Source organism: Saimiri boliviensis, chromosome 3 (genome assembly GCF_048565385.1).
Source record: "Saimiri boliviensis isolate mSaiBol1 chromosome 3, mSaiBol1.pri, whole genome shotgun sequence".
NCBI classification, from domain to species: domain Eukaryota; kingdom Metazoa; phylum Chordata; class Mammalia; order Primates; family Cebidae; genus Saimiri; species Saimiri boliviensis.
The window spans coordinates 155,827,906-155,849,865 of NC_133451.1; the positions used below are offsets into that span (position 1 = coordinate 155,827,906).

Below are 21,960 nucleotides of genomic sequence, written 5' to 3' on the forward strand. Positions count from 1 at the left end.
ATAATATAGTTCTCAAAATTTGTATTTGCTTGTATTTAAATAATTGAAAGGATTGTTTAATTTTATTTCTCACATAACTATCAGTATTTTTATGACATTTCATACTTTCCATAGCATGAAATTTGTAACACTTTGCCAAATAACAAAACTGCAATTTACCATAGCTCGATCTGCCATAATGTGTGGGAAATAATTGGACCACAACCAGACTTTCAGTTAAATTTACCTGAAGTGAAGCACAGATATAAATTCCTTTTATACTATTTTTAAAGTGATACATCAAGTTATAAAAATGTTAATTAAGGGATTTTAGAGAATGTTTTTATTTTGTAATTTATTCTGCAAATTAAGTTATGCTTGAATATGTAGATCATTCCCCAAAAATTCAAAGAGAGAAAAATAAATTAGTGAGAGCATGCTACTTTGAAGGGTAAAAGGAGTTAAAATTGTTGGCTCTCAGTTAATCTGAGTATCAGCTTCCATAATGGGCATTAAAAAAACAAGCTGTAGGTATCTTACAGAATCTAATTTCTTTATATTAATTTAATTCAGATATTGATGATTTTTGTTGTTGTTGTTTTGTTTTGTTTTTTGGGAAAGTAATCTCCCGTGGTTCCTGAGTGTCTTACCAATCATTGCTGAATATTTCAAACAGTGAGGTCCAATATCTCCTAGTAATAAGCAGTGCTAGTCACATCAACACTTAAGTAGGTCAAGAAAACCATGTGACTACTATGCAACTCCTTTCTCCCCAGGGGCTGGGGATGGCTTATTCATTGCTTGCTACTAGAAGTACTGAGCCCTTGAACTGGATTCCTCTTTGCTGGCACCACCCACTACGCTATACCCTCCATCAAGGCCCATCTTGTCTCCCCATGGGACCCTAACTTATAAAATCCTACATTACATGCCAGAGTGCCTGCTGTTTGCTGTGTTGTGAGTAATAAACTATTTTGCTGGATTCCTTGAGTTTCAGCACTGCTGAGTTCTGGCAAACCTACCTGCTTTCTTTTCTTAGTCATCTTATCACTCTTTGATATATTCTCCAGTAAAGAATCTTTACTGATAGATTTCTTCTCTTTCTAATTAAGTGTGTTTCATATTCAAATGTAGCCATAATCTCAACATATGATATTTCTCTTATGGAACAAATGAAAGTGTATATCATGTGAAAAACATAAGGACTGCTATATACAGTACTTTGGCTGCAGCTGCCAATTTATGGAACCTTTTAAAATTGGATGTATGACATACAGGCTGATGTATTTGAAGACCACCCACCCTTTTTTTTTCCTTACTATCTTTGGTTCTTCATAATTTGAAGATGTGCTTCATTATGTTCTTTTTTTATTGTACTTGAAGTTCTGGGATACATGTGCAGAACACGCAGGTTTGTTACATAGGGTATACATGTGCCATGTGGTTTGCTGCACCTATCAACCCATCATTTACATTAGGTATTTTCCCTAATGATATCCCTCCCCTTACCCCCATCCTCCTGACGGGCCCTGGTCTGTGATGTTCCCCTCCCTGAACCTATATGTTCTCATTGTTCAACTCCCACTTATGAGTGAGAACATTCAGTGTTTGGTTTTCTGTTCTGTTAATTTGCTGAAAATAATGGTTTCCAGCTTCATCCATGTCCCTGCAAAGGATATGAACTCATTCTTTTTATGGCTGTGTAGTATTCCATGGTGGATATGTGCCACATATTTTTAATCCACTCTAACATTGATGGCCGTTTGGGTTGGTTCCAAGTCTTTGCTATTGTGAATAGGGCTGCAGTAAACATATGTTTACCTGGGTTTTTGTAATGGAATGATTTATAAGCCTTTGGGCATATACACAGTAATGGGACTGCTGGGTCAAATGGTATTTCTAGTTCTAGATCCTTGAGGAATTGCCACAAGGTTTTTCACAATGGTTGAACCAGTTTATACTCCCACCAACAGTGTAAAAACCTTTCTATTTCTCCACATCCCCTTCAGCATCTGTTATTTCCTAACTTTTTAATGATTGCTATGTTAACTGGCATTGTATCTCATTGTGGTTTTGATTTGCATTTTTCTAATGACCAGTGATGATGAGCTTCTTTTCATATGTTTGTTGGATGTATAAATATCTTCTTTTGAGAAATATTTATTCATATCCTTCACCCATTTTTGGATAGTGTTGCTTTTTTTTTCTTGTAAATTTGTTTAAGTTCCTTGTAGACTCTAGATATTAGCCCTTTGTCAGATGGATAGATTGCAAAAATTTTTTCCCATTCTCTAGATTGCCTGTTTACTCTGATGAAGTTTCTTTTGCTGTGCAGAAGCTCTTTAGTTTAATTAGATCCCATTTGTCAATTTCAGCTTTTGTTTTGTCTAATCTATAGATATTTCTTGTTCATTTACTTTTCCATCACAAATATCTTAGAACATATAAATAGCATCTTGGTTATGTGAAGGGATTGGTGCTTTCAGAAATAGTCCAAGTGGCTCTTTCTACTTTGCAACCACTGTTTATTATTAGTATCCTAATCATATCATTTGTGTATCTACAGGGGAAGGTGTTCTTGAGGGCACTTGAGCCTGGCAAATGATATTTAAAATGAGCAACAATGAAAACCTTTCTGATGCTGGGTTTGGAAGCACAAAACTAAAACCTAACTGAAAGACCAGCTTGCTTTCTTAGGGTGTTATTATATGTAATTATATGCATTAGGGGATTACATTTAGCCATTTACCAACCTGCATCAGAATAGAAAGTGACTTGCTCTGCTTTTCCTATAGTCAGAAAATATCATGAGCATATTAATTTTAAATTAAGCCAGATAACAAGATCTATACATGAATAATTGGATTTATAGTTTTTTGGGAAAAACTGCAAAAAAGGTTTTAATGAGAAAATATTACTTATCCTAAACAGAACTACGTTAGTAAAATGCTTATGCCATGTAATTTATAACACTTGGATAATATTAAAATGTGATGAATGAGGGAAACTTAATAATCTTTGGGATATTTATAGGTTTTCTAATTAGATAAAACAAGCAATTAAAATCACTTATAAGGGCATCCTTGTAAGGATAGATAAACTATTTTTGAAGTTATCACCGTACCATCCAAATTTGATTTTACCAATTTTACTTTCCAATTAAGTTCAGAAATGGCAAGACTATGTTGTTGCAATTAAGTGTCATTTATTCTTCATTTCGTTATTTAGCAATGAATTATTAACCATCTACTATTTGTGCTGTCCTATGTTCAAGGAACTGGGCATATAAAAGATATAAAAGTCAGTAAAGCACAGTCTGTTCTGTAAAGTATGTCAAGTAAGAAAAAATTCAATTAGCTCCTTTGTTAACTGCATGCTTTATTTGCTGGAAACCTTGAAGTTTTGTGCCTAGGGCAACTATTTGTATATGTTTGCAGCTAGACTTGAGGGTCTTCAGATTTCTTTGTTGATGTTTATGATTGTGTTTAAAAGAGTAGTTTAGGTATCATTAGAAAAAGAAAATGTGTAAACATTCTGTTATGTCCAGCCTGAAGCAGGACTAAAATCATTATAATCTAGTGAAACTGTTTATTCTCAATGTTGAAATATAACATTTTAAAAATGATGAACTTCTATTGTTTTCCTAAACCATCTAAAATAGAGGTTCATGAACTATTTCAGATAATTAGGGAAAACTCTGATGATGTATGTTCCTTAAAAGCAGTAGCATTTTATTGGGTTGTCTAACTGAATGCTTCCTTTGCTCTGACTTTTCTGAAGTGGCTATCCCTCTACTCTTCTGCAACAAACAATTTAAAGTTTAACTCCTGACTGCCTTCGAATACGTAAAAGCCCAGCACACTGATGTACTGTATTGTTCACCTGTGATCCTCTTTTATGATATTTTATCTTGAGCTATTCTGAGATCTCCACTTACTGTGTTTAGAAAGGCAAATAGGGTTACACAAAGGAAAAATTAACAAGATGAGAGAAAAAAGTTTCTTGATGGTACTACTGCGCTAGAGGGCCAGTGCTATTTATAAAGGATGTGTATTAGCTCACTGAACATTTACAATTCAGATGACAAGAAGATACTTTTAAGAGCTGATTTACTATTCTCAGGCCAGTGCTCTTGCCAAGTGAGCTAAAGTAACTTCACCAGCTGAGCTAGTGGAAGTACTTAATATACTCATCTAAGATCTCCATAAGAGTAGCTTTTTGGCTACAACAACAGGGCCTGAAGCTGTCAACCTTCTCTACTGTTACCAGTAGATATCAATTAGAGCATCTGAGACACACACACATGCATCTTTTCATTCTTGCATAGGCAGCTGCCCAAAGGTCACTAACCCATGACTGGAGGGAGGAAGTCTTGGCAGTGATGCAGCTTGCGCATTGACTGAACAGCTGTAATCATCTGTCCAAACGTCTTAGCAGGGAATGTCAGACTGATTTCTCAACCCAAGGAAATGAGTTTCCTCTTAAAACCCATGTGATATATCTTAGTATATTTAAACAGATTAACCTTAGTCACAAAGGCAGCTTTCCTGTAATTTGAAAATGAACAAAAACTGGGAAAAGGAAATGAATATATTAAGTGTTCATCCTATAAGTATTTCCCATAATAGTAATAATTGAAATAACAGTAAGCTTGGTGGTAAGTTTTGTTTTGTTTTGGTTTGGGTTTTTTTTTGCACATGTTTCTTCAATAATGAAGAACATTTGGGTGGCTCATGCCTGTAATCCCAGCACTTTGGGAGGCCAAGGAAGGATGATCACCTGAGCTCAGTATGAGACCAGCCTGGCCAACATGGTGAAACCCCGTTTCTACCCAAAATACAAAAACTTAGCCTGTGGTGGCGTGCCTCTCTGGTCCCAGCTCCTTTTGAGGATGAGGCAGGAGGTTTGTATGAGCCTGGGAGGTGGAGGATGCAGTGAGCTGAGACTGCACCACTGCTCTCCAACCTGGGAGACAGAGAGACATCATCATCATCGCAGGGAACAAAAAAAGAAAAAAAAATTGGAAATGAACTGTTTATTATAAAGATAAGTACTATATTATTCACTATTTTAACTTAAAGATTTTGGCAGTTAAGCGCTCTATTAACTCTATTGTTTAAGTTATAACTTGGAATGTTTCATATTATTAAAGATTAGTTTACATTCTAGGCTTTCAAGAATCATGAGTTGTGATGGCAGAGAATAAATAATTTTTCTGTTTATGAAAGTTAACTAACTATTTATGGCAGGCGTGGCGGCTCACACCTGTAATCCCAGCACTTTGGGAGGCCAAGGTGGGTGGATCACAAGGTCAAGAGATCAAGACTATCCTGGTCAACATGGTGAAACCCTGTCTCGACTGAAAATACAAAAAATTAGGTATGCATGGTGGCACGTGCCTGTAATCCCAGCTACTCAGGAGGCTGAGGTAGGAGAATTGCCTGAACCCAGGAGGCAGAGGTTGCAGTAAGCCAAGATTGCGCCATTGCACTCCAGCCTGGGTAACAAGAGTGAAACTTCGTCTCAAAAAAAAAAAAAAAAGTTAACTATTTATTAGAATATAGTCAGAAATATGTAGAAATTGAAGGACTAATTGTGCAAGTGATGTGAAATTAATAATGAGTGGTAGAAAATTAATATTAGAATTTCTTTTTAGCTAATCCTTTATTTATTTATTTATTTATGTTTTCCTTGAGAGAGAGAGTCTCACTCTGTCGCCCAGGCTAGAGTGTAATGGTGCTAGCTTGACTCACTATAACTGCCATTTCCCAGGTTCAAGTGATTCTCCTGCCTCAGCCTCCCGAGTAGCTGGGACAACAGGTGTGTGCCATCATACTTAGCTAATTTTTTTTTTTTTTTAAGTAGAGATACGGTTTCACCATGTTTGCCAGACTAATCTTGAACTCTTGACCTCAGGTGATGCACCCATTTCAGCCTCCAAACTGCTGGAATTACAGGCGTGATCCACTGCACCTGGCGATCCTTTATTTCTTATCTGAGATGCTATACTGTTATTATCAGAAGTAATTAATGCCAACACATTCTTTTTGAGAAAAAGTTATTTTGTACATTATACTGCCATGCTTACACCATGGCACAAAAAGAAAACTCATTATATTTATAAAGTAAGTAAATTATTATGTAGATTCTGAGAAGTGTGACTTTAAGCGTATGCCTATATGCTTAGAGCTTAAATGGGTTCTTAGAATTAATATTATAATTTGTTTCAAACTATACTCTCTTACTTCAGTTTGTGGAAATAATATACAGAGTTGACACATAGCTAATTCTAGGGAGAAAAGAAAAGACAAAATTTAGCATTCACCTTGATTATCTTGGTGTTTTATTTGAAAACTCATTAAATTATTAGCCTGTAATTTTAGGTTGCATATTGTAAAAGCTTTAGATGTAAGATTCAGAGTTTAGATGGCTTCAAGTCTCAAACAGTTACAAAATGGTGCAGCAACTTAGATCATTATGTCTGTCTTCACTGAATGAACACTCAGAGCAAAAGTGTGAAAGCTCCTCTCTTACCTCTCTCTGTATCAGAAAGAAAATTCTCTCTCTTTTTTCTCTCTGGTCAAAATTGCAGTGAAAAAAGATGCTGAGGAATGACTTTCTGACAAGGAAGAAAGAGGAGGAAAAATTTTGCTGGTTAAGACTGAATAATGTCTGCCACATATACTATAATTATAACAAAAAAAACTCTTTTTTTTTTTTTTTTTGAGGTGGAGTTTTGCTCAAGGTATTCTCCTGCCTCAGCATCCCTAGTAGCTGGGATTACAGGCATGCACAACCACACTTGGTTAATTTTGTATTTTTAATAGAGATGGGGTTTCTCCATGTTGGTCAGGCTGGTCTTGAACTCCTGACCTTCAGTAATCTGCCCTCCTTGACCTCCCAAAGTGCTGGGATTACAGGCGTGAGCCACCACACCAGGCCAAGGCCATCTACATTTTTAATTTAAATAGATATGAAATGAGAGCCATTCCATTGCATTATGTGTTTATTGGTGGTCTTGAATTCCAGTTCTTGTAACAGTGTCAGCTTTGAAATTTTTGTGGCCTGTGAACAATTAAAAAATCACAGAGAAGAGTTTCTTTGATGGAGAACATTACTGCATTTGATTACCTTGATAAACTTAGCAGTTTTACACCTTTCTCAAGTCATAATTCTGAGTAATTGATATTTACAGAGTAAATATTTTTTCAACAATAAACATAATTGATATGGCTTGTTTTTCAATTATATAACATTTTAGTTTATAATGAACCTATAAAATATAATGGAAGTGAGTAAGAAAACCGGAGATGCATCTTTAAATTGTCCTTTAAATAGGACACTTTACGATGAACTACACAAAAATACTGTATATTGAGAAGATAAAACTTATTGTCCACCCAGCCACTTTTTGCCCCTTAAGCAGAACTGGGGCTGGTATTTGGTGCCATGACAGAGTCATGCTATTTCCCTTCTATTTTTTGTTTTGATATTTAACATACTAAAATCAAAAATGAGATAGTAAAGAAGGAACCTGTTTGTAGAAAAACTGCAAACAAATCTAAGAGCTTTGATAAAGGACATATTACTGGATAGATTTGCACTGAATTGTTTTGCCAGATTCAAAGTTCTGTATAAATAAGATTCAAATGAATGTAATATTTTGAAAAATCTTATCTCCCTGCTCTAATTTGTTTCTAGTTAATGAAAAAGCACTTACAAGAGTAAGAGCTCTCTGATAAGTATCACTCTTAAAATATAGCATACAATTTTATGTTGAACTTAATCTTGAATATCTACATCAACTTCCCATAATATCCTGGACTTTTAAGGCAAACATTTTTCTTGCCTAGCCATATATTTCAAAATTGTTTTAAAGTTTGATTGTTTTCTGGAAGACTGTTGTCATCTGGCTGCTGATTTATTCACTGAAGAACGTATTAGAAGAGTGAGTGTCCAGCAAAGCATCATATGCAAATAGACCAATGTCACATGCATTTGTGACTGATAATGATATGATGATGACATTATAACCAATCTACTCCATTGTCCTTTTTTTTTTTTTTTTTTTTGGCTTGGAAACTAGTCCATATTAAACCAATGAAAATGTTTTATTCATTATTGCAAGTCACATAATATCACATAATTCCCAAATGTTAAGCTAATCTGTTTAGATAGCATACATTTTAATGTTTGTAAGTAAAATTAAGGTGAATATTAATCTCACTGACTAGGAATTTTATAAAGCACTTGATTATCTCAATGCAATGAAGAGATATATATATTGCTTAATCTATGTGGATGGGAGTAAGTAAGTAGATAAAGTGTTCCAGGAATTTGTTCCTATAAATTTACTGAGATGGATTTTATCTTTTTTTTTCACTTTAATTCCTTATTTTTATTCCAACACAAAGGATCAAACAAAATAATTACCTGACTTCTCTGAAAAGTTTTATCTTTTATCTTTTTTTTTTTTTTTCTTAATAAAAAAAGCTTTTGTTAGCCTTTAAAAGTATTTATTGAGTACTTGGTGTATGCTCACTGTAACCTCTGCCTCCTGGGCTCAAGCAATTCTACTGACTCAGCCTCAGGATTACAGGCAAGTGCCACCACATCTAGCTAATTTTTGTATTTTTAGTAGAGACGGGGTTTCACCATTTTGGCCAAGCTGGTTTCAAACTCCTGACCTCAAGTGATCCATCTGCATTAACCTCCAAAAGTGCTGGGGTTACAGGCCTGAGCCACCATACCTGGCCTGTCACAAAGAACGGACATAGCAGAAGAATGTATTTGTTTTTCAGTAATGCTTACCATTTTCTTGTAGTCAAAATACCAAAGGAACATCATAGTGAAATTTTTAATCTTAAAATGGTACAATGTAAAATCTCCCTCTAAAAGATTTCATCAAAATTAGTAATTATCAAGTCATGTAATTTTGGAGAGATATATCTAACATTGACTACTGCTTAGTTACTGTTATAAACATTGTATATCTTAAATGCAGTTCATCAACTAAATGATTCACAGATGAAATTAAAATGCTAGATTATGCTTATGTTGATATTAGTATATAATTAATTTTTCAATGTTTACATATTGATATTTTAATGTATTTAAAAGTTATATATTGAAGGGATTTTTAGGAAAGTCAGATTTTACTAGATGCTGTTAAGTTAATAGACAAAAATAAATAGAAGTATGATATAATTTTTTAGGTTTAAAAAGTCTTATCCCAATATTTCTTTATGACAGCAATTGCCAATATTTTACTATCATGCTGAAATTGTGAATCTGTGAACGCATGAGTCACTAGTTTATTCCAGTATATGATCACAAAGTCTTGGCATGGATAATAAAAATGTACCACAGTCATATAAAATAAAAATGAATAAGGATATATTTCAATTTTTTCTCAATTAAAAAACAAACATATATAATGATTAAAAAATCATCAGAAAATTGCTTAGTTACTGTAATTACCAGTTTTTATGAAAAGAGATATTTTTTCTCAGTATTGTACCAACTCTAGGATTCAGTCTTATTCTATTGTGTTATCCAGACATTAAAGAAATAGAAAGCAGGAGAAAACATTTATGAAGAAAAGAAAACTTCTATTAAGAAAACTTCAGAAAAGAGTAAGATTTTAGAGCATTATAAGAGACAAGTAGATGTATTGGAAGAGGGTAGAAGGGATTCCTAAGGAGCTACCATGTGAGGAAAGGAGGTGTACCATGAAAATATATAGAATAAAAGGATTTCTGCCAGAGAAACTAAGGAGTATAAATGCTATGAGGTCAGAACAAAGTTACTGTTCTCTAAAGAAGTGGAAGAACTAGGGAGAATACCCACGGTCTACTAGTGAGAAAGAATGGGTTTTCTTGTTACCTTGACTTAATCATTTCAAGTTACTGAGCTTCTGTTTCCTTAACTGCACAGTGGAGACATAAATCTGTCTTAACTACCTCAGGGTTATGAAGTGAAAATGTTTGTGGAAGCATGTTGAAAGTTGTAAAGGGCTATGAAAATCTAAGTTGTTGTTTTAAAACTATTTTATTACACAACATAACTCAGATAGTCTGAACCCCTGTATCTGGTAGATAATACACACAGTAGAGATGTTCACTTGGTAAAATGGGCAAGAGTTAATAAAAGTTGATTTATTCCAGAATTTCAAAGAGGCTTTAACCATTTAACCATTTTTATGCCTCTCAACTTTCTTTTCTATGTCTTAGTTTACTTATTGAAAAAAGAGAAATAAAACTCAATATATAGATTTGTGGTAAAAACTAGATAAGATACTATGTATAAAGTATAGTATTTAGCAAAGTTCTTAGAATATATTAATTACCAAATAATCAGTAGCTTTAATAGAGATAGCTGTCCATTTACAATGATTATGATCATGAGATGTTGTACTAAAATATATCTAATGCCATAAATTCCTGTGTAAAATTCTTAATCACTGATGGAGAACATATACTATAAAGCAATCATAGATAACAAACAAAATAAATTAAAAACTATATTTGGAAGTCAGTGATTTTATTAAATAGCAAGTGTTTCAGAATAGTAGAGGCACTGAACTGATAAACACATTCACATTTCTAAGAATGTTATGTTTTGATTAACCAAAATAATTAAATACACACATCACTGGCTTTTAATTTAAAAAGACAATTATATTATTTCATAGACCTCTTGAATCATAACAAATATGATAGTTTTATTTGTCCAGTAATGTTATTTGAAATAAAATAGTTTAACAGTTAGAAGCACAGTATGTATTTCTGTAAAGGATGCAAAAATGTGGAATTTTATAATTTGACAAATATGTATTTAGCAGCTAATCTGTGATAAGGTTTCCAGACAAAATCATGAAATAAAATTTTTTCCACGGTTACTATCACCTTCTAATTTGTACACATTTTTATAATGTAATGTAGTAAGTTAAGTGAAAGAAAAGTATACAGAAATAAGGCTGTGATGTGACACCGATTAAGGAAATATCTTTCAAAAGTGAAAGTAAAATATAGACTTTTTAGACATGCAGAAGCTGAAATAAGTTTTCACCTGAAAGCTTGTGCCACAAGAAATGTTGAAAGAAGTAATTCTTTTAAGACAGAAGAAAAATGACATGAGGTGGAAATATGGATTTCTACTATGGAAATATATGAAGAGCAATGGAAATGGTAATTCTAGGGGAAATATCAAAGACATTTCTTTTGATTTAAGTCAATTCAAAAGATAATTGTTTAAATATATGGGATACATAACATATAAATGTTAACACACATATATAAATATATATGTCAACAAACATATTAACATATATATTACGCACATATATTAACATATATAAACACACTCATAGACATTCGTATGTTAACATAAACATTCATGTTTACACACATGCATGTATGTTAACATATACACATATTAGATATGTTAACATACATAGATACATATAAATGTATATATTGACATATATATCAATATATTAATATGTTTATGTAAGTGTATATATGTTAACATATATTGGAATATATATATGTAAGTTGTATGACAATAGTGTAATAAAGGCCAAAGGGGAAGAAATTGAAAATTTCTTCTATGATAAGATTGTTATACTATACATGAAATACTATAATATCAATTGGAATTAGGCTGTATTAAATTAATGATCAATACCATAAAACCAAAAGAAACTGATAAAATGAGAAAATAAAGAATATACATAATAAACCAACAAAGGAAATGAAATAAGAAAATTAATCAAAAAAATGTAGAAAAAAAGTAAAAAAGAGCAAAGAAAATTTATGGCAAATAGAATACAAAAGTAATATTATAGTCTTAGTACTAGTAGAAATAGACAAATTAAATGCAAGTTTTCCCAATAATACAAATAAGAAAAATTTTGAGAAAAAAATAACATTTAATTAAAAAGATTGAATAAAAATAAAAACAAGAAAGATCTAACTATACTCGCTACAAAAAGTTATCGTTAAATAACAAGACATTTATTATTAACAAATAATAAAGACCATTGAAAAGAAAAGAAGGAAAAAATATGCCATTCTAAATCTAGGTAGAAGACTATTAGAGAATAAAAAATCAAGTCACAGGTTGAGATTAAATATTTGCAATGGAAATATCTGAACAGGACTTGTATCTGGAATATATTAAAGATTCTCAAAACTTAATAATAAAATACATTAGATGAATAAAAAATTTCCAAAGATACTTCATTAAAGAGAACACATAGAGAAAGAGATGAAAAGATGTAAAGATTTTCAACATCACTCAGGAAAAGCAAACTGAAACCACAATAAATACCACTACACTTTTATTAGAATGGCTCTACAGACTGTCTATATCAAATGATATTATGAATGTTTTCGAACTGGAAATGTTACACACCGCTGGTGGGAATGTAATATGGTGCAAGCAATTCAGAAAACATTTGGACAGTTTCTTATAGTGTTAAACACATATCTATCATAAAACCCAGTCATTTCCAATGTAGGCATTTACCCACGGTGAATGAAAGCATACATTCATAACAAATTCTTGTGCACAAGTGTTAATAGCAGTTTTATTTGTAATAACTTTAAACTGGAAATGGTTAATATAGTAGTCAACAGATAAAAAGATAAGTTATGTAATATCCACATAATGGAAGACTTCTTAGCAATTATAAGAGATTTAACTATTGATACACAACAACATAAATGAGTCTCAAAATGATAATGCTGAGTACAAGAAGTCAGAAAGAATATTATGTGATTCCATTTACATAAGTCTTTAGAAACTGCAAACCAGCATAGTACAGAAAGATGAACAGTTTTGTCCTGGGGAGGTGGAAGAATAAGGAAGGCAGGAGGGTGGGATTACAAGAGGCATGAGGCGGTATAGATGATGCATGTTCACCTTCTTGATTATGATGAGGATTCCCTGTGTGTAGACATGTATCAAAATTTGCCAATGGTGTTTTTTAATTTTGTTCATTCTATTAATATCAATTTTACCTGTATAAAGCTGTGATATTTTCTAAAAGTCATAACAACAGATGGAAAGTGAGAATGTAGGTAGGTGGTAGGGAATCTATATTTTTTAGTCTATAGAAAGTTGAATTTTTAATTAAAATGACAACTCTAAAATCTGCACCAGATCCAGTTCACATTACAAAATAACTCACTGAAACTTTTAAATTACAGATAACCCCCACAGTCTTTTCACATTTCTAGTACATATTCAAAGACCCACTGATTTTAAATATTCTTAATTTAATTTTTGAAATAATTTTAGATTTACAGAAGAGTTGCAAAGATATTACAGATACTTTCTGTGTATTTTTCATCCCTGCATTTCCTCATATTAACATTTTATGTAACCATGGCACGTTTGTCAAAATTAAGAGGTTAACAATGGTATAATATTGTAAATGAAACTACTAATTTAATTTGGATTTCACCTGTTTTTCCAATAAAATCTTTTTTCTTGTTCCAGGTTTCAATCAAGGGGCCCGCTTTACATTTGGTTTCCATTGTTCCTTCGGTACTTCCAGTCCGTGATGGTTTCTCAGTCTTTCCTTGTTTCTCATGACAGAAACTTAAGAGTGCTGCTCGTGAATTTTGTAATGTGTCCCACAATTTTGTTTATTTCAATGCTTTCTCATTATTCAACTGGAGTGTTGAATATCGTACCATAGAGGTAAGTTTTTTTTTTCATCATATATTATCAAGGAGAACATGATATTAGGGCTTTCTGCTGGTGATATTAACCTTCATTAGTTGGATAAGGTAACATAACCCAGGTTTCTATACTATAAATCTCCTCCTTCCTTTGTAATTAATAAATATTATTGTGAGTTACATGGAGACTATGCAAATATTCTGTTTGCCTGAAACTATACCCACTAATTTTTTCATGGTGGATTGTACATTTATGCCGGTGGTGTTCTAATAGTGATATTCTGTTTTCCTCATTTATTTCACATTTAAAAAAAATGGATTTACTCTGTAAGAGTTGTCATCATCACATATTATTCAATCATTTCTTTATACCAGTATGCACTCATGGATATTTATTTATTTGTTATTTAGTCTAAAGCCAGTACCATTTTTTTTTTTATACTTGTCTTCAGATTGAGTGTTGGCCACTTGGTCCCCTTTCAAATTGTCTCCTGTGTATTGTTCCCACCAGCAGTCATCATGCCTGGTGCCAGTCCTGGCCACTTAGTATCTTAGAGGGATGGCGTTATGCACACCTGTCTTTACTGGATGAGAAGCAAACATCTCTGGAGTTCCTTCCTGGTCCTGTCCATTATTTCAGAAGGATAGGTTTTTTAAAAACAAAACAACAAGAAGAAAAACAAATTGTTTCCTATGTGCTTTTGATATGCTCTCACCTTTGTGTTTTAGTTGTTGTTAGCATTCCTTACCTTCTGCCACCATGAGTTGTTTCAGGGTTCTCTCATCTTTTACTTTTTCCAGCCTTGGAATCAATGTCAACTACTTCTCCAGGGAACCTTTGTCCCTTTTACTGAATAGCGGTAGTTAGGAACTATTTTCCTAGTGCTAGGTAGACTCCTACTGGAGTGTCATCAGGTGTAGGCTAACTCAGCCGACAGAGTGTGGAAATATATGTACCTGTACTAGCTCATGTTTATATATACTTGTGTATTTATTTCTGTATTAATCTGTGATGGATGTATATACACATCACATATATGAATAATATCAAACATACACCCCCTCCAAAATAAAGCAAAAAACGAGTCCATACTGAAACGTCTGACTAGTCCACAGGGATTAACACCAGAGGATTCATTCCATCATTACCCTTTTGCTCCTTTGAAACATCTTTTTCCAGCTGAAAAAAAATTGGTTTATAGTATCTACAATATATTTACATATTTGCTCAAACTTCGTATATATGTAGTTTCAGAATTGCTAATATGTATTCCTGTGTGAAACAAACTTGTTTACTAGAATACACTGATTTTTGTACCATTCTCTTTGTCTTTACAATATCCAATCAAAACAGCTTTCCAAAGTAACTAAAAAAGGTCAGCTCCTTTACTTACCTGCTTAAATATGGTTTTATCAATTATTTAGAATACAATAAAATTTATTTTTTATACAGTCTCTATTCCATTCTGGATCCCCAGACATCATGTATTTTTGGCTTTAAATGTACAATAAAAATCACTCTGTAGGTACAGTTCTATGGACTTGGAAATGTATAGTCACATATCCATCACACAGAATATTTTCATCATCTTCCAATGTTTTTATCTGACGCCTCTTTGTAGTCAACCTATTCCTCCACCCCACCTCTCCACTACCACTAATCTAAATACCATCTCCACTGTTTTGCTTCTTCCATAATGTCATATAAATGAAATCATGCAATATGTAGCCTTTTTGAGTGACTTCTTTCACTTAACAAAATGCATTGAAGATTTATTCACATTGTGTCATGAATCAATAGTTTATTCTTTTTTATTGCTGAGGAGCGTTCTGTTATATAGATGTTATCCAGTTTATTTATTCATTCATTCACTGAAGGATGTTTGGATTATCTCCAAATTTTAGTGATTATAAAAAAATTGGCATAAACTGTTGTATACTGATTTGTGTCAGCATAAGTTTCCAATTAACTAGGGAAATTTCTTAAGAATTAAATTATTGACTCATTGGTAAGTGTTTTATTCATTTTTTTGCCAGTTTTTATTTTTGTCCAAAATACTTTTAATTTAGATAAACTGAATATGTATTTTATGGAATTCAGTACATCTGAAATTTTCATTTCTTCTTATAACAAACATTCATATCACAATTTAGATCATTTCAGTTAATGCAGAAAGTTTTTAAATTTTCACTTGTATTTAAATCACCTTTGCCATGTATATATACATACACAGAAACAAACACTATTCTTATATATTTTTCTCTATAAATTAGGTACCTGATCTTGAATTTTATCAGAAAAATGAAAATATGTAGCACATATTTGTATTTATTCAACATCATATTTTAAATATTAATTCATATTGTTAATTAATAAATCATTCCTTTTACTAATTTCCATAAAATGGATTCCTCAAAATTTGCTTATTCGTTCAGTTATTTATAAAAATTTTGTGATTATATTTTCTAGGTTTTATTGTTAGATGAATATAAATAAAATTCAGAATTCCAAATCTACGAAGAACTAAAACAGATTTACAAAAAAAAAAAAAAAAAAAAAAACATTCAAAAGTGGGTGGAGCATATGAACAGACACTTTACAAAAGAAGACATATATGAGGCCAACAAACATATGAAAAAAATGCTCATCATCACTGGTTATTAGAGAAATGCAAATCAAAACCACATCGAGATATCATCTCAATGTGGTTAGAATGGCAATCATTAAAAAATCTGGAGACAGCAGATGCTGGAGAGGATGTGGAGAAATAGGAACACTTTTACACTGTTGGTGGGAGTACAAATTAGTGCAACCATTGTGGAAGACAGTGTGGCAATTCCTCAAGGACCTAGAAATAGAAATACCATTTGATCCAGCAATCCCATTTCTGGGTATATACCCAAAGAGTTATAAATTGTTCTATTATAAAGATACATGGACATGTATGTTCATAGCAGCACTGTTTATAATAGCAAAGACCTGGAACCAACCCAAATGTCTATCAACGATAGACTGCATAAAGAAAATGTGGCACATACACACCATGGAATACTATGCAGCCATAAAAAACAATAAGGTAATGTCCTTCACAGGGACATGGATGAATCTAGAAACCATTATTCTCAGCAAACTGACACAAGAACAGAAAACCATACACCACATGTTCTCACTCATAGACGGGTATTGAATAATTGGAACACATGGACACAGGGAGAGGAGCATCACACACTGTGGTTAGTTGGGGGTGCTAGGGGAGGGACATTGGGGGTGGGAGGGGAGGGATAACATGGGGAGAAATGCTAGATATAGGTGATGGAGGGATGAAGGCAGCAAACCACCTTGCCATGTATGTACCTATGCAACAATCATGCATGATATACACATGTACCCCAGAACCTAAAGTACAATAAAAAAAAGAATAATTATATATGTAATTTTGTAGATAAATAGTTTCACTTTTTTATGTTAAATTTGTGAAAGTGAAATGTATGGGTCATAGTGTATTTTAACTTTGCATCTTACAAGCAGTATTTTTAAGGCACTTCCAACATTTTACATAAACACTACTAGTGTATTAGAGTTCAGCTTTCTATATGTCGTGATATTGGTGTTGTCTTTTTATTTTGGCTATCTTGTGGTTATGACACAGTGTCTCATTGTAGTTTTAGTTTTCATTCTCCTGAGTAAATACTTTAGTTTTCATTTTCCTGATAAGTAAATACTTTGAACACCTTTTCATTTCTTTATGAAATACTTAAGTATCTGCTCAAGTGTTTGCTCAGTTTTAAATTGAAATATTTAGTTCTAAATATATTTTAGCAATAATTCTTTCTATATCTTCTATACAAGTTCTTCTTTGTTAAAGATATATATTGAGAATATATTTTTTCTCAGTTACTGGATTTCACTTCCATTTTCTTAATATACTATCTTTATAGACAGGGTATTTTTAAAATGGAAGTTCAATTTTAAATTATTTTTTTCTTTAAATATGTGAACATTTTGTCCTAAGAAAATTTTGCTGAGCCATCTTATGAATCCATTCTGCTAGCTAAATCTAAAGCCAAAAATCATCTAGAATATTTTTAGTTTTAATTTTTACGTTTAAATTTTAGCTTATTGATCTTGTATCCTGTTTTCTACTATATTAACTTACAATTCTATTAGCTTTATTGTATTATTAATTCTTTATGATGATAACGTTGTTTTTTGCAAACAGTCGAATTTCTTTTCAATTTTCACAATTTTTCTTTTTTTATCACATTTTTAAACAAAGTTCTCAAAGACCATGCTAGATTTGCCAATTTGCCTTTTCACAGGAGGAATATTTAAAATTTCACTATTAATTATGAGAAATTAATTTTATATTTCTGATTTGCCAAGAGGTTTTATCCAAAATGCATATATAGTTTTTGGCAAGTGTTTTTTTATTTCCTTCATTGATGTAGATGCTGTATTTTTTTCTCTAGCTTTTTAATGTGTTGATTTACATCAGATGATTTTCAAATGTTAAACCAACCTGTCATTCCTGGAATTAATTCTTCTGGTAGTGTTATATTAATATATTTTATGTATTCCTGGCTTCAATTTGCTGATATTTCCTAACAATTTTTCAATTTAAATCTATCAGTGATATTAATCTATAACTTTATCAGCAATGCTTTTAGAAGCTTTTGTAATCGAGATTAGATGCTTTAGGAAGCATTCACTTCTAATTAATCAATGGTTTTGCTTAAATATTTGAATTAATGATTTTGATTAAATATTTGAAATAATTTACTAAATGAACTTGGAATTTTTTTGTGAAAAGATTCTAAATTATGAATTTAAAAACACAATATAGGGGTATTCAAAACTTGTATTTTGTCTTTTGATAGCTTTGGCAACCTATGTTTTCCACAAAAATGATTCTTCTAAATTTCCAAGTATTATCAAAAACTTATTCATATTATTTATAGTTAAGAATTCATTCTATATTTTTTAATATTTATAGAATCTATAGCAATGATTATGTTTTAATTTCTGGTGCTGAAAATGTTAGTATCTTTTGCTTAATCAGTCTTGTTATTTGTCTATCAATTCTACTAATCCTTTTAAAAAAGGAACTCTGTCTTTTTTAAACTTCAATTCTATTTCATTGATTTTTGCTCTTCTTTTTTTTCTTCTAAAACCTTTAATTTGATTTTAAATTTTTTGTGATAATTTTCTGGCTTTTTTAATTTGCTCATCTAGCTTTTTAAGTTGATAATTAAGCTCACAGGTTTTATACCTTTCTTTCTTTATAATGTAAACATTTAAAACTATACTTTTCCTCTATGCAAATATTTAACTTTATCCCCTAATAATTTTGACATATTGTACTTCAATTATAATTCAACTGGAAGTAATTTCTATTTTTCTATTGTAACTTTTTTTTTTTTTAAATCAGTGGTTCTAGTTAGGAGAAAATATGCTTTATTTCCAAATATTTTGGGTAATAACTATGTATCTTTTTTAGATATCTAATTTAATTTTGTTGGGCTAATGGTACATACTATGTGTGATTTCCATAATTTGAAATGTATTGAGTTAACAGCTTGCCTGTATTATAGCTGCATGGCCAGCTCTAAGTATTAATTTAGTTGATTGTGTTGTTCAAATATGCAATATTACATTTTTGTCTACTTGCCTTATCAATTATTGAGAGGAGGAAGTTAAATTCTTCACTATTATTACAAATGTATACTTTTCCTTCTTTAGAGCTACCAATTTTGCTTTCATGAATGTTGATGATCTGTCTTTTTTTTTTTTTTTTTTTTGGAGATCTGTGTGCCTTTATTAGCAGAGCCACTACTTCAGCGGGAGGAGTGAGTGGCCCGATGCCCAGCTGGCCGTCCTTCACGGGCTTGTAAGTGATGGAGAACTCGCTCAGGTAGTGGCCAATCATCTCTGGCTTGATCTCCACCTGATTGAAAGTCTTGCTGTTGTAGACGCCCACCACGCTGCCCACCATCTCGGGTAGGATGACCGAGTCCCGCAGGTGCGTCTTCACCACTTCCGGCTTCTGTATGGGCGGAGTCTCCTTCTCGGCCTTGCGCAGGCGCTTCAGCAGCGAGGGCCGCTTCCACCGAAGGCCCCGGTTCAGCCGCCGCTGCTGGCGCGCACTGTGCAGCTGCATCAGCGCCTCGTAGGACGTGTTCAGCAGCCGGTCCTGGTCCACGCCGCGGTAGGTGAACTTGCGGAAGGTCCGCGTCTCTGCAGCTCTGCCTCTGCCGTCTTGCCAAATCCTCAGAAAAGACCGATGATCTGTCATTTAGTATATATTTAGAAAAATTAAATTGACCGTTTTATCTTTCTAAATTACCCTTCTTTCTCTCTGATAATACTACTTGCACTGCAGTTTGGTTTGTCTAATACTAAAATGGCCACATTAACTTTTCGAGTTTATATTTTGCATGCTATATCTTTTTCCATTATGTTATCTGAACTTTTCCATGACTTTGTATTTTAAAATGCATCTACTGGAAGCATTGCATATGCCTTTTAAAGCATTGTATATGACTTTTATTTTTAAGTCTTACAAATTATATCCTTTTTTAAAAGATGAAGTTTACATCATACAATTTAATTAGTCTTTAAAATCCAACTAACTTTACTACATGTTTCATAATTATTACCTCTGTTCTTTGTCTCTTTCTTCCTTTTCTGTCATTTCTTGTATTAATTGAACACTTTCAGTCTTTCATTTTATATAATTTGTTGGTGTTTTTTTTTCTATGCTCATAGTTTGCACTAGGAAAAATGAGTTGTTTAGCTGCAGGAATAGTGGTACTAAGATTAGTAGTACTCTGAATTTTATCCGGTTTTAATTATGTTTATAAAAAGCATATAGTTCCTCAACTAACAAGATGTTGATGTGACATTGACTGCTATTTTAAGTAAAATATATTTAATTAAGATTTTTTAAAAGCAAATGAAAAGAAAAACAGAACTTAAGCTCATCCAATCAGAAGGAGCCAACAATCTTACAATTATATAACTAGAGACTTTTAAGTAAGGTGAAAACAAAACAACAAAAAAGGAAACTTTATAACTGCAATCAATCAAATAATTGTTAAATTTGGCTTCTTTTTCTCAATAAACACTTGCTCTGGAGGGGGGCAGGGATGGTAGTACTAAGCAATGTGAGAACATGAGATCTGTGTTTAGGTGTCTTTCATTAATTTTAGAAAGCTCACAGCCATTACTGCTTCAAATATTTCTTACATTTTATCTTTCTTTTTCTGTTTTTGTATCAATTATGTCTGTATTGCAGTTTTAAAAATCGTTCTATTATTCTTGGATGTTATGTTCCATTTTGTGTGCGTGTGTGTGTTTTACTTTAGGAACTTTTTACTGACATCATCAAATTCACTGATTCCTTGGTCATTTCCAGTCTATTATGCATCCATCAAAGACATTCTGATTTTTCTTACAATGCTTTTCATTTGTAGAATTTTCTTTCGATTCTTTCCTAAAATTTCCATTTCTTGACTCACATTACCCAACTGTTCTTTCTTATAGTAGTAAACTTTGTCTATGACAGCACTTAGCATATTAACCATAGTTGATTTTAAGTTGCCTGTCTGATCACTTCAACATCTGTGTCAAATCTGAGTCAGGTTCTCATCTTTGTTTTATCTATTCAGCCTTTTTCCTCAGGACCTTAGGCCTGCCTTGTGGTTTTTGCTAGAAACCAGGTATGTTCCTCAGATAACAGAAACAAAGTCTAATATTTATGTACCATGAGAATTTGTGTTAATTTAAGTAGAAGTTGGGCTTTGTTTCTTGGTCTCTGCAATTTACATGGCAGTGGCTTTACATTTTTCTGCTGTTCTTTTTTCCACTCCATGTGACTTTGGGCTTTCTTAATTGTTCCTTATTAGAGAGAGTCTAAATGTTCCAACTCTTTCAGCTGTTACCCTCCATTATTAAACACACGAGCTCTGGTGGTGTAATGTTAACATATGAGGGAGGAAGGCTTTTTATAACCTTAAAATTTATCTCGGTCTTTTAGTATGTTGTATTTCTGGCCTGAGACCTCGTGAGGTTTTTTTCTTGTGTATCTTTTCCCCCTTGTTATCTGATATAGGAATGCTGGTGGGGGCTAGCGTGGGAAGAATGACCTTTTATTAAGGCTCTAGAAAACTTTGATACAGTCTTCTTTGGGATAGCAGGCCTTTGTTAATGTCATGGTGTTAATTCACAGGGATTACTCCTTTTGCCCGCCTTCTAAGGTCATGAGGAGATCTTGCTTGCATCTTAACTTAA

The 21,960-nt window shown here is 32.5% G+C and overlaps 1 pseudogene; it reads right to left on the reverse strand.

Moving 5' to 3' along the window:
• Window positions 1-19,288: 19,288 nt before the first annotated feature.
• Window positions 19,289-19,963, reverse strand: LOC120367747 (small ribosomal subunit protein uS19 pseudogene; annotated as a pseudogene).
• Between the last annotated feature and the right edge of the window lie 1,997 nt (window positions 19,964-21,960).